The sequence below is a fragment of the Pelecanus crispus genome, chromosome 11 (genome assembly GCF_030463565.1).
Source record: "Pelecanus crispus isolate bPelCri1 chromosome 11, bPelCri1.pri, whole genome shotgun sequence".
Lineage (NCBI taxonomy): Eukaryota > Metazoa > Chordata > Aves > Pelecaniformes > Pelecanidae > Pelecanus > Pelecanus crispus.
The window spans coordinates 15,415,383-15,428,956 of record NC_134653.1 but is presented as its reverse complement, the minus strand read 5'-3'; the positions used below and the strand labels follow the sequence as shown (position 1 = coordinate 15,428,956).

Sequence of the window (13,574 nt, the reverse complement as noted above, 5' to 3'; positions counted from 1 at the left end):
TTGACAGTTCAAGTATGCAAAGTGGGGGAAAAGATGTTACAGAAATTACCTGGAAATCTAGTGAATCTTCTTTCAGAGAACAGTTGAATTCACAGTGACCCACATGAGAAAATATTCTTGTCTGTCATAACTAAACAATATTTCAAAAATTTCAAAGTTTAAGTTGGCAGTGGAGCAAGAAAGGACTGAAGATTAGTGGAGAAGAACCATTAGAACAAGTCATGGAGCACAGCTCAATGACAAGTAATAGAGATCCCATTCTCCTTTTACTTCAGCGACTATGTATTTTTTACGTAGCTGAGTAGTTGTATTCACTTCATAAATAGTCTTAACTCTGTGAGGACTATTGTAGTCACCCAGTTTCTTGGGCAGTTAGTAGTTGTCATACCAAGGTAGCTTGAAAAAATTTCCCCATCAGTTAAAATGAAAGAAAGGGGAAGAGTTTGTGCTTTTGACTACTTCATATGCCCTCAGAAGACAAAGAAGTTTTAGATGCCTGGGGCTTTTTAGCATGCTGTGGATTTGGAAGCTAGCAGGATCCTCCAAGAAGCAAATTTTGTAACAAACTTTCTTTCACAAGTTTGTTTAAAACTTTGAAATATAATGTTATATGTAATTAAGAAGTGAAGAAATACCGTAGTACTATATATACAAACATCCACTTAAATAAGTGGTATCCAGGGGAAGAGAAGATTCCTGTGTGTTTGCTAACAATAATTCTTTTTGTTCATGTCTTAAAGCATATATTTCTGGAGTGTAAGAGCACCTGGGATTCATTTCATCTTTCTAGTGTTTCTCTTTGAATTTAAATAACTCTTGCATAAGCTCAGCAAATACCCCAGAAACATTCCTCTGTGAAGGTGTCTGGAGTTTGTGAAGCTGAATTATATGCTTGCACAGCAATTCTAATCCTAGGGTAAAAGTTCACTGTACCATATCTGTAAAGCATAGTTTTGGTGAAAATTGGCTGGCTGTCACTATATAGATTAACTAATTTTACAGTTTGATTACATACACTTACATTTGAACCTAGCCATTGACTAAGCAGGTTTTCCTAAATAAACTTGTTCTCAACATTGTTAGCTAAACAGCTTAAGTAATTTTCTAACTGCAGAAAACATAAATAATTATTGTTTAATATTCCATCTGTCATATATAGATGCTCCTTTTCAAAGCATAAAACGAAGCTGTAACTGTTTTTTCAAAAATCATAATGTTAAAGTACCTTCATACAAATGATGACATCCTAGTTAGATTAACACCACTGATGACAGCTAATGCATTTCTAAAACTTCTGTGGAGCTGTTACAAGCCATTATAGTGGAAATACTGGTTTATGAAAGATTAATAAAGCCAGTAGGAAAATGGAATTCAGCATCTGTACTAGCTATTTACTCAAAAAAATCTTCCAGATTTAATTATGCCTTATGCTACATTATAATAAGTTTTTCATTAAAATGTATACCATCATGGAAACTAAACAAGGATTACTGAAAGAATAATGCCAATGACTTATTTTTTGAAAGATTAATTTGGTTAATTGGTTATACATTTAAATCTGGAACAAGGTTAACTGACCTATATTTACCATTGTATCGAAGTCTGCACATTTTAAAGAGAAAATCACAGATACTGTCAGTATTACTCTTTTAAAGATGTTTCTTCTGTTTGGATGTATATTTAATAACACAGTATACTCTTAGGCTTTGATACTGTTCCTATGTGATCTTTAAAGAAGTTCCATACACTTGATTATTTCATGGTAAATCTTGAACTGTAGATAGAGCTTTATACCAGAAGATAGAGAACGGTTAAGAAGGGAGCTCCTGCTTCTTCAGTGTGAAAGTTTGGGAGTTTTGACCCCAGTCTGCTATAGAAGAATCATTTGATACTGGATTATGGTGAATTTGTGCACAAATAGAATCTGGAAAAACAGAAACTGCGTATTTGCTGAAAGTTGGAGCTTTTTCAAAACAGGGGAAAGGAGGTGTTTGGATCTGTTTGCTTGTTGGTACAGTCTTGCTGAGATGTAGGTCTTGAGTTTTCTGCAAATCAGCCTGAGTTAATACTACTGAGATATCTGACTTGAACTAGTCTTAGGTGACTACACAGCAAAACCACACTGACCCTATCTCACTACTTGGAGTCGATGGATTTGGAGTTCTTAAGTGTAATTTAGTGCTGCATCCCCACTATGGTGCAGTATGAGCAGACTTATACCATTCTCCAGTGTTAGGTCAGATCTCTGACGCTGAAGATTTTTCTAGAAGTCATATCAGTAGTTACTGTATGTAGACAAAGAATACTCTGAGATGACAAAACAGTGCCAATAGGTTGATAGAGCTGGCATGGGTGCAACGCACAAAATTGAGGCAGGGAGGCAAGGTGAAGAATTGTTGTATTAGCTGTTCTGGGGTGGATAAAACATGTAGAAATTAAGTAATACATAGGAACAGAAAAAGTCTATTTAAATAGGTATTGTAAGGAAGGAAGTACGGCCAGTGAGTGGCAAAAGTTCTCTAGCCTCTGTTCCTCCTGTATGCCTTGCATGTTTTTTACGAAGGAGTAAGATGCCTTTCCTTGTTCTGAGGTCCTAACTCAAAAACTTGCTTTTCCCTTTGAACTGCTAGGTAATAAATTCCCTCAGTGGTAGTTCTGCTGGGTAGCATTTATGAAAATTTCTTGTTTTCTTTAGGTAAACTTGCTCCTCTTATAATGTCTGACCCAAAGATAAAGCAATGTGTATGAGATAGGCTTGGAATGATGAATTCCTGTGAAAGAGTAAGTCTGAATTCTACTTTAACACATGTTCTGTGAGTCAGTGGATGAATACAGGACCAGGTGTAATCATAATTAAAAGTGTGATTATGACTGCAACTTACTTGATTTAGTACCTTATTCTAGCACAGAACACCATATGTGTTAAAAGTGTTATAGTTAGCTTACGGCAGGGAAATCCACTGACCATTATTATGTGAGAAGAGCATCATGCTTCCTGTCTTCTTGTGCTTTACATTAGGCACTCACTTTTCATTTTGAAAATGTTATTTTTTTTGGTTATATCCAACATGTCAAAATGCCACCCAAATGACAGCAAGACAGTTTAGACTATAGGGGCAACATGAAGGTCACATTCTGGCATTACAGTCAATGGCCACCAAGTTAAAGTATTCACATTCCATTTGACATTTAGTTTTGTAGTCAAATGGTCTGTTCAGCTGAGTTGCCAACTACTCAAGTAGTCCTGCTCATCTGGGATACATACTTTTGTTTAGTTTAAGGCTGCTTTTGTTTGAAGGAGCATTCCTCTGTAGTCCTTCTCTTTTCCCCAGTGAGCTGGTATAATATGTTTGAGCAGCCCCCCCCTAGATCTAGCATAATCCTTGTGGAATGCAGTGGTGATCATACTCTAACCTGGACATTTCGCACCCATGAAATAAGACTTTTGACACTCAACCAGACACTTCTAAAGAAAATCATAGAAATGTGGGTTGGGACTGACTTCTGGAAGTCATGCAGTCCAACTTTCTTTTTGAAGCAGGGCTAACACCAGCACTAGATCAGGTGAGCCATGAATTTGTATACCTCTACAAAGACAGAGATTTATGATCTTCTTTGGGTAACCTTTTCCAGTGCTGCACTGCCCTCCTAGTGAAAAATGTTATCCAAATATCCAACCTAAACCTCCCAAGCTACAGTTGGTCGCCACTGACCTTTTGTATTATCTTCTGTTACAATTCCAACGAGGTTTTGGCTCCATCATCTTTGTAACTTCCCTTCAAGTAGAGAAAGCTATTAGGTTGCCTTTTAACTTCCTCTTTGCCAGACTAATCAAGTTCAGTTCGCTCAACGGCTCTTCACAGGATGTGAGCTCTAGACCCCTGGCCCATCTTGGTTTCACTCCAACATACCCTCTCCAGTTTCACCATGTTTCAGTTGAACTGGAGTGGCAGTAGGTTTAAAAACTGGATGCAGTATTCCAGGTGCAGTCTTGCTGGCACCAAGTATCTGTGTGTTGGGGGAATAACAACAGCTTTTGATCTGCTGGCCATGTTTCCATGTTTCTCCTAATTTCACCTAGTAAGCAGTTTGCCTTGTTTAAGTGTTACTTTAATAAAAAAAAAAAGAAAGAGTTCTGATCAAGCAGGAGCTGTACTGTCCTTTCTATGTTATTACGTTGCTTCTAACTTCTTGTATGTTTGTTCAAATGTTTTTTATTGTGGATATAATTGATCAATTTTTAAAGGACTAAAAAGAAAGTTAAGTACTGTGCTTTACTCAAAGAAAATCTTTTGAGGAAAAATAATGCTTGGACTTCTCTTATTCAAACGTCATTCTGGTAGTTAGTGACAATGTGTTCTATGGCTTCCTGATTAGTGATGGACTAAAAATACATTAAATTAATATGGTGGCATCCTAAAACTGTCTAATTATAAACATTTTACTGAGGTGTTTTTTTTTTTTTCCCCCACAACTGTCTCCCTGGCCTCCTCTTGTTAATACATTAGTTTGCAGCATTAGCATGGTTTTTGAGTAAATCTGAAAATTATCCTCACTTGCCACATGCTGGCTTGGGGGTTTGCAGAGCAGGTTTGTACAAAAAAGTACATGTGAAATAGATTCTGTTTGCAGGAAACTGCACTGGGAGATGTACTGGAGGCTCCATGTGCACACTGACTGTGATACGTCATGCAGATTGGCTTTTGGACAGCTTTGAACCGTGTGTGGTGGGGTTGTCTGCTTTGGGTGACAAGACTAAACCTGGTCCAGAGTAATCTCTGGAGACTGTGTACGATGTAAGTTTAGAGGCCGGATATAAAACCAGCTGTTTTATAGCTACTGCTACTGTCTCACCAATTACTTGACAACAGAGGTCAGCCTGGGTGTGCACTGTCTGGATCTGAGGTCTAGGCTACAATACGCATGGTGGTTGTCTGACAGAATAAAACTGAGACTGTAATTCAAATGCCAGCTATGAATATATGTAAAAAGCAACGGCTTAAGAATCTCTCAGAGGAAAATTTAAGACAAACTACAAGGTCATCACTAAAACACTTGTTTGTTCAGGACTGGGTGGGATATTTGCAATGCTAGATAAGTTAATAGCAGTTATGCAGAGGAATGAATTCCTCCGATTAGAAGAATAACAAAGTCAGGAAGATCCATGTGTTATGATCGACAGGCAGACAAACTATTCTGAAATGTAAAGTAATAAAGTAATATATGAAATGTAAAGTTAATACAGTTAGGTGGAATGGAAAACAACTCTGCTGTGTGTTAAACCTTGATTGTAAATTAATCCTAAAGCAGTTTAAGATTATGTTGAGTTGTATTCCAAACATATAGCTAAGGTTTTCTGTTTTGTCTTCTGCATTTTTTTCCCATTTTGGGCATTGGATGACAGGATCCCTGATACATTTGCTTTGTAATTTAATTTCATAATACTTATTGAGAGTAAATTTCAAAATACTGAGCTTTCATTCGTTTACTTATTTGTGGAGGTAGCTGAGGTGAAGTTGTGCTTTACAATGGTACACAATCTCTGTCAGTTTGGTGCTGTCAGATTTTCTTTGTGAAAATTGTTTTGGCGGAAATCTCCAAGCATAGAACTGCTTCTAGTAAAAGTCAGTGTTTCATAAAGTTTGGAAACATTGCATTACCATTTTTGTAATGTTTTTTCATGCTCCTGAAATTCTGGAATCTGAATGGGCTAGGGAAGAAATAGACTAACTAAAGCCAGGATTATGCATGATGATTCAATTTTTGCTCTTTTATATTCTCAGCTTGTCATTCAGAATAGAATTTTATTTGTAAGTTAAAACCAACATCCATTGGGGTAAGCAAATAGAACTGAGGGATTAGTAATTTGCATCTCTGCATCTAATTGCATTAGATTTGCATCTCTGTCTTATCGATTTACTGAAATAGGTAATTTACACAGAAAATAGTGTCTTGACACAATATGAGAGGATAAAGTATAAACACATCTACTTGTAATCCCTCCAGAGCCATGGTGAAACTAGTGTTCGTGTTTGAGCAGAAAGGCTCCAGTTTCCTTTATTCTGTGATTCTATTCATATTGCAGTCTTTATTCATCAGGTAGATGTATGAATGTGACCCATTTTAGTTATCAGCAGAATATAAATGTATTTTTTATATTCTCAGGTATCCTATTTCAAGAATAATATAATATCAGCTCAAAGTTTATATTTATACTTCAAAATTCCTCTCGTTTGTTTCTCAAAGTTACAAATGAACCAAATCGAGTTACAATAAACCAAGACTAACCATCATTTACATACCTTCTAGTCTGCTAGGAGGACCTAGAAAGATTAAGAATAAAGATTTGATTTTTCAAAGGTCCTGAACAACTTCAGTGGGACATATCTCCCAGTGTAAGATAATGGCAGTGAATATCCCTGAACATCAATTTATGCACCTGAATTTGTATACAGATATCCTATAGTAAACATATTTTGTAGGAAAGTTACAGTTATGGGCAATACTGACAGTACCACTCTAATTTTTGACAGGATTATATACTGCATTTCCAGTTTTAGATATTTTGGTGACAGTATGTAAATAAGGATTTACATTTGTATGCCAATGATATAAATTCACTAGCAAGCACAGGTGAACTCTCTAGGCTTGTTATGTATTTTGGTACAAGCAGCAGCTGAGTTTGTGAGTCACAGTAGTTTCATTTGGGTAACAAGACAAGGAATGTCTGTAGCTAATAATTTTTAAAATATATTTGGAAAGGGTGGTTTATTGCAACTGTTTTACATTGTGAATGGAAACATTACATAAATTGTTCCTGCAAAATACAGCCCATCTCTGGTAAGGTCGGCATGCTGATGAAAATAGAAGCGTGTCAGTTACACTGTGTGTGTTTTTAAGCTGGCATTACTTTGCCACATACCAACAGTACCATGGCACAGCCTAAATTTGCCACTAAAACCCAGCGATTATGCCATGCTGCATTGTCAAGCTATTCCTCCTAACACAATCTTTGAGAATTTTAGTGGATCAGTAGTGGATATACCTTTCAACTTTTCATAGATGATGTGGGTGAAGCTTTAAAGCAAGTCATAGAATCATAAAATCATAGAATCGTTTAGGTTGGAAAAGACCTTTAAGATCATCCAGTCCAACCATTAACCTACACTACCAAGTCTACTCTAAGCCAATCAAGGGTAGACTAGAATAAACCATGTCCCGAAGTGCCACATCTACCTGTTTTTTGAACACTTCCAGGGATGGTGACTCCACCACCTCTCTGGACAGCCTGTTCCAATTCTTGACCACCCTATCATCATGTTGTAAGGCAGGAAAAGGATGTTGGCGTGGGAGCAGAGCTTAAAAGAATTTGCTGCTTTCCAGCTCCTGTGCTATCCACAAGGTCTTTCCCAATCTAAGACACCACAGTACATACTGATAAGTAGTTTGATCAGTTGTGTATGCTATGTCAGGTCCTGGAGAAGGAGAGATCCTTGTCATCTTGTGTGAGTACTGAAGAAGAAGGAGGTGGGGAGAAGGGGAATTAGGAGAATCTCACACAAAATTCTTACCAGAGTTGCAGACTTTGTTGCTCATCCAATTTTTACTTACACGATATAAACCCCTACCAGCCCTGGTATGTGACTTAATATAGTGGACACTGAGTGTATATAACAGGGGAAGAGAGGTCTGTTTCCCAAAAGCCTGGAATGATGTGACCAGCAAAGAATAATTGGAAGGATGGCTTACAAATTATGTTTGTTGTAACATGCATTGCTGTTCCCTGAGTCAGTGTTCCCTGAGTCATTGCCTAAGTTCACTGAGTGTTTTGGTGACAGTCTAAGTGAGGTGATAATAAAGAAATATGCACTATGCTTAGAAAAGTGATGGAAGGAAAATGGGCATCTTAAATAGAATTTTTTAATAAAGACATCCCATAAAATGTGTTAGAGACACATTCCTCCACCACCACTGTCTTTTTGGTTTCTTCCCCTCTGTTTTTAATAACCTATGTGAGATTATACGTGGGTCAGGAACTTACTACATAAGTATAAGTGTATGTATAGAGCACAGATTCTCATTCTCATTGCCAGCAGAAAGTATACACAGGTTATTCAATAATTCGATGTATTTTAGGTTTTCTGTCAGAAGGTAATATATGTACTGATTTGGACTTTTGGAACTCACTTTTGGATAGCAACTACTTCAGATTCTCTTCCCTACCATGCAATTCTCTTGTTTAAGTGAAAGTCCATATATATAATTTGAGGGAATTAAATATAGGTTTTGTTTGTATTTTTAACATATTGGAAGAAAGGAGGTGTGTATTTTTTGGATGTTGCTGCTTTATTCCTTGTTAATAATGGATGAAACAATTCAATGTGTCAACACAACCATCCAGGAATGGTTGTGTTAAAATCTGAAGGAGTATTATTCCATTTATAGAAAGATCCCAAATAACTGAAGGCACTGAAGAAGCACTTTTTTTTAATTAACAGCATATTAAAAGCATATTAAGGCAGTGTAGTTTGATGATAGATAATGAAGGGCTAAGAGAACGCTTAACAACTATTATGTGTTCAAGATACTCTCTTTAAATTCCCTAGTCAGATGGGACAATAGAAGCTAACATAACACTATTATTGTACAACAGTGGCCTTTTAGTTAGGTGTTTCTGATCCATTTCTGTGACACATTTTGAAATAACCCATCATAAAAAAATATTTCAGACCAGAACAAAGATAATGTTATTTCTGTCTGGAAAGGCCAATATTAAATTACGCTTTTAGAACAGCAAATCAAGAGCAGACATGGATTGTTTATGAGGATCTTCGATGCACTAGCAAATCTACTGATATGTTCACAAGAGATGCAGACTTACAGTTTTCTTCATGCATTGTATATGGAAGAGGAATTAAGTGTATAGGAATAATAGTTGTTGCAAAAGGTACAAAGAAAAACTGATCAGAATGACTGAGAGCAGACTGAGCTATGTAATATCCAGCTGTATTGGGAGAAAAGGAAAATGAAATAACAATCACTGAATTTAAAAAATAATGCAGCTTTTAGATTAGAGTAATAAATTAACATTTTGTAATATTATAGACAAAATAGGACACAAATATTTTTAGCTTTTATTCACTTTTTCCTGTGGGTTTGTTTGGGATTTTTTTGGTAAATAGTATTATAGAACATAAGAACTGGTACTTAGTTGCCAAAAGCAGTAAGAAGCTCTTATTAGTAACACAGTAGAATAAATATGTATAAAGAAGAGATGCTTTACCTGGGAAGCTAAGTGCACAATGGATTAGAGTAATGTAATCTTCACTAAATGTCCTTGTATGTAGTAACTTCCTTAGTTCCTATATTATAAACTCTCATTTTAGCTACCTGTGCGCTAATATCCAATGTAGACCAGCCCTGGATATTGACTTAATTTCTGCCACTGAAAATGCTTACCTGATTACCCTCTTGTTATGATGGAGGCAGTTGTACCCTGTATTGATCTCAGTATCTCTGTCATCTTCAGAGCTCTGTGGAGACCTTTATACTAAGCTGTGGTTTTTAGGATTCCCAATGTGAAAGCAGGAAATCAGTTTTTCCCCTTTGTCTCAGTAACTTGCTGGGGTTTTGCCCTGGAATGTAAGAGTACTATGGTACAACTTCTGTCCTCTTCACCTTTGTAAATCCCCCCAAATCCTGGGGGAATAAATAACAGCATGGTAAACTGGAATCTTTTTATTCGTGGGCAAAGGTTCTAAAGCCATCTATACTGGGTGGTGATGCATTGAAACTCAGGTTCTTGGTAATGGTATATCAACTTTCTACAGTTCTGGTAGTGAAGGTTTCTAAAAGTTTCACCTACTTCCTGTGACAGGAGAGCGCTATTTCCATGATCAAGGCCTTGCAACACTGTTAAGTTTACATCAGCAGTGTAATTTTAACTAATGGTATGAATTTTTTTTTCTGCTGAAAATGTTTCAATTTATACTTCCACAAAGGGTGCCACAAGAGATTCCAAGTAGTTGTGCAAATTCTTTTAAACTTATTCCAGATCTTTAATTTTAAGCTGTCTGTGGTGCTGGTGACACAGTGGTTGCAGTTAGACCTAAAAGCTATTTTTAACAGAAATGATTTAAAATCCTTTATAACTTACTGGAAAGTTGTCCTGTTGTTGATCCTGGGTACTACTTCTTAGCTACCCGAGTATTTAAGAAATACAATGAACTTTGTCACGTGTCATGTATGAGCCAGTGAGTAGTCTGTGCATCATCACTAGTACACTGGTATTTCCAATTATGCTCTGTGGATTAATTTATATAAATCATGTAAATAAGAACCATACACAAAAATTTATTTTTGAAAGTATAAAAAAATTAGAAAAATACTTTTAGTCAAATATCTTGGAACCACTGGGAACTGTATTTTTGGTGTTCTAATAATATTAATAACTTCACATCATTTTCCTCACAGCCCTGAATATTTTTAGAGTAATTATTTTCTCAAAATAACTGTAGATCTTCAACAAAGGACCTAATCAAACAGTACGTTCTTAATCATGGACTGTGGGAGAAAACATTGGAGGAAGAGAAGTATGAGTGGGAATATTTTTTGATCAAGAAAATATGGTTTTGTCTGTGCTGCCAGCCTGTACACCAAGGATGAGCGCTGAATCAGTCTGGGGGGCTCTCTGCAATCCTACAGGAGTGCTCAGCTGATAGCACTATGGCCTGCCACAGCACAGCTACCTGTTGGCCGCAGCACAACCCATAGGCTTACTCAGCCACCACAGACTACCCTGTTACACCTGGCAGCCTGGCTGCCTCAGTTTCCCTTCTGCCACTGCTCTGTCTAGAACTCTGCGTGCCTGTAGTGAAAACACTCTTCAGATAAATATGCTAATATTTTTCTGATCCTTTTGATGGAGTGAGTCAGGATGGGCTTTCGGCTGGTGAGCGCCAAAATCCTGGATCACTGGTCACATGCCTGCTGTGACCAAACAAGTAGATGCTTATCTTAGAGAAAAGCAAAAAAGCATGCAGATTCTTCTTAATGAAAAAATATCAACCTTACATATGCTGGTACAGAAGGCATTGCAGAATTAAAGATGAACTCTTGCATGACTGTAATTTTTTGAAGTTCATCAGCTCCATGGTATTATTAAGTTACAGTTTGAACAGAAGTATTAAGAACCTTATATTAAAATCTTCTTTCTTAAAAAAAACCCAACACAACCAAAACCACCCTTTACTCTGTTGTGCTAGGATTTAGTATTCTAGAGGAACAATATGTTTTTTCCGTTAGGGAATTTATAGATTGTTTCAATGTTCTGAAGTTTATCCAGAAGAGCTTATTTTAAATAATTTAATCTTTCCCCAGTTGTATTAATTGCAATTTAAATATTTTTTAATACCAAAACTAAAAAGTTCCATATTTTTCTAACAAAATCTAGTAATAGTGTTTTAGGTATTAGTATTAATTTTATGTACAAATTCAAAGGCAGATTGTCAAAATATAATTAGAAAGCTCTATGCAACAAATTAAATACACTCTAGTAGCGTGGATGAAAAAAAGCATCTGTTTTGAAGTACTTTCATTAGAAATTAGAATAATCAAGTAGGGAAAATTAGATTTGTATGAGATGAAATCAGAAAAAATGTAAGAATGGTTGCTGCAAAGAATAGGAAAATACCTATGGACCATGGAACAAACAAAGTATCATCTAGAATTTATGTTGAATAATATAAATAAACTATGATCTTCAATTTCTAAAACCCTTTATACATTTACTAAATATACTTGAAGTCATTATATTTACATTATTCTTAAAACCTAATGAAAATTACTTATTTTAATAATTCCTTTCCTTTCCGCATTTCACTCAGCTGGATGAACGCCTCTATGCCTTCAGCTCACTTTCACTTTCAGGCAGTAGCACAAGTTTTGAAGCACTCATGGTGTTAAATACATCCATATTCCAATCTACGCATTCCCAGTGTCAAGTGTGTTGATAGGTCCTGTTTACCTGCTAGCCTGAAAATGGTGCTTGTCATTAGGGTCTCAATAGGTATATGTTCAATTAACAGCCGTGGACTTTTTTTGGAAGGCTGGGAGAGATATATATTGATATAGTCAACTATATGCTGTCTTAAAGTAAGGAAAAAGATTTTTTTTAACTTGTGTTATCTTTCAGATTAGTAGTGGATGGCTGGAAAAAAGCAAGCATCTCCAAATTCTGTTAGTTAAGGGTGTGCTATTGTCTGGGAAGGTTAGAAGCATAATATTTCATGAGATTTCCAGTGCTCACAGTCTTAGCTAAATTGCATAAATTACAAGAATTATTTTCCTTTACTATTTCCTACTTCAACTGACAGCTGCAAGCAATAATCAAAGAACTGGTTAATGACAGAAATTTTTTTAAAACATTTTTTGAAAGAACTCTGGTCTGGTAACTGAATGTAAGTTGAGAATTGTTCTTGTAATACTGTATGGAAAAGATGCCTACCATTTGTAATTAATCTTATCTTTCCAAACATATTTGACTCAACTCTGTTGAGTTACATTGCTTATAAGTCAATGCACAACTCTAAAGTTTCACAAATCTTCATGTAAATTTAATATTTTTGAAATTGTGTGATTCACAAATCCTGACAGCTTGAAGTATGTCAGTGTATGTGTATGTATAATTTTGTGTGTGTGTATATACAGATATATACACAGATATCTGCAAAACTCTTGTGTCACATCCTGCTCTTCCTGGTGGATCGTATTCCAGAAGCACAGAAGTTTTTTCCTACTGTGAAAGTATAGTTGTTTCTACCTCTAATCAATGTTCAATCTGTATCCAGCTAAGACTGCTAAAATATAATTTTAAGAAAGGTGTTGAGATAGTAAGGCATGTTCATTTAAAAAAACCCGGGGAATAAGCCTAAACTTCTGTCATCTGTTCAAAATGAACATGCATTGCAGAAATGTTGTTTTAAATTGATTTGGTTATTACTTTAACTTTTGTTTCCTTTTTAATAAAAATGGTGTCATTTCTTTTATTTGGTTTTGTTCTTAATCTTGAATCCAGCTTATATACTGGAAAGTAGCTTGTGTTTATGTATTTCTCATCTGAGCAAAAAATACTGAATTCTTCACATGTATTAGTAATATTTCAATTTCATTCGCACCAGTGTTAATTTAAGTGATATAACCGAGATCATACTTGGCCTACCATCTGTGTATGGGAGATTTGCCGTCTGATGTATCTGCTGGTTGCTTGAGTGGCCTCTCATTTCAGCCAAAGTTTGGGAGATGAGGCGTTAGTAGCTGGGTGGGGTGGGCAGGTTGGTCGCTCCTGCTAGCAGCAGAGCTAACCGGCCACCTTCCGTTTCAGAGACATGGCAGAGAGGGAGAGAGAGCAGCCGGGCAAAGGACTGCTGTGCGCTGCAAATGCCGGGGGCGTGCACCAGCTTCCCCGCGTGATAAAAAGGGTGGCTGGATTTTGGGGGATGTCTGTGTTTTGCTTTTTCAAATGTCAAATTGTACATGTTTGTTGGGGCTCTTTATGCCTTGAAGTCAAAGGACAA

The 13,574-nt window shown here is 36.3% G+C and overlaps 1 protein-coding gene across 10 annotated transcripts in view; it reads left to right on the top strand.

Moving 5' to 3' along the window:
• Nucleotides 1–13,574, top strand: part of RBFOX1 (RNA binding fox-1 homolog 1) — a 1,399,804-nt gene that overhangs the window by 1,318,557 nt on the left and 67,673 nt on the right. The gene's annotated exons all lie outside the window — the stretch shown is intronic.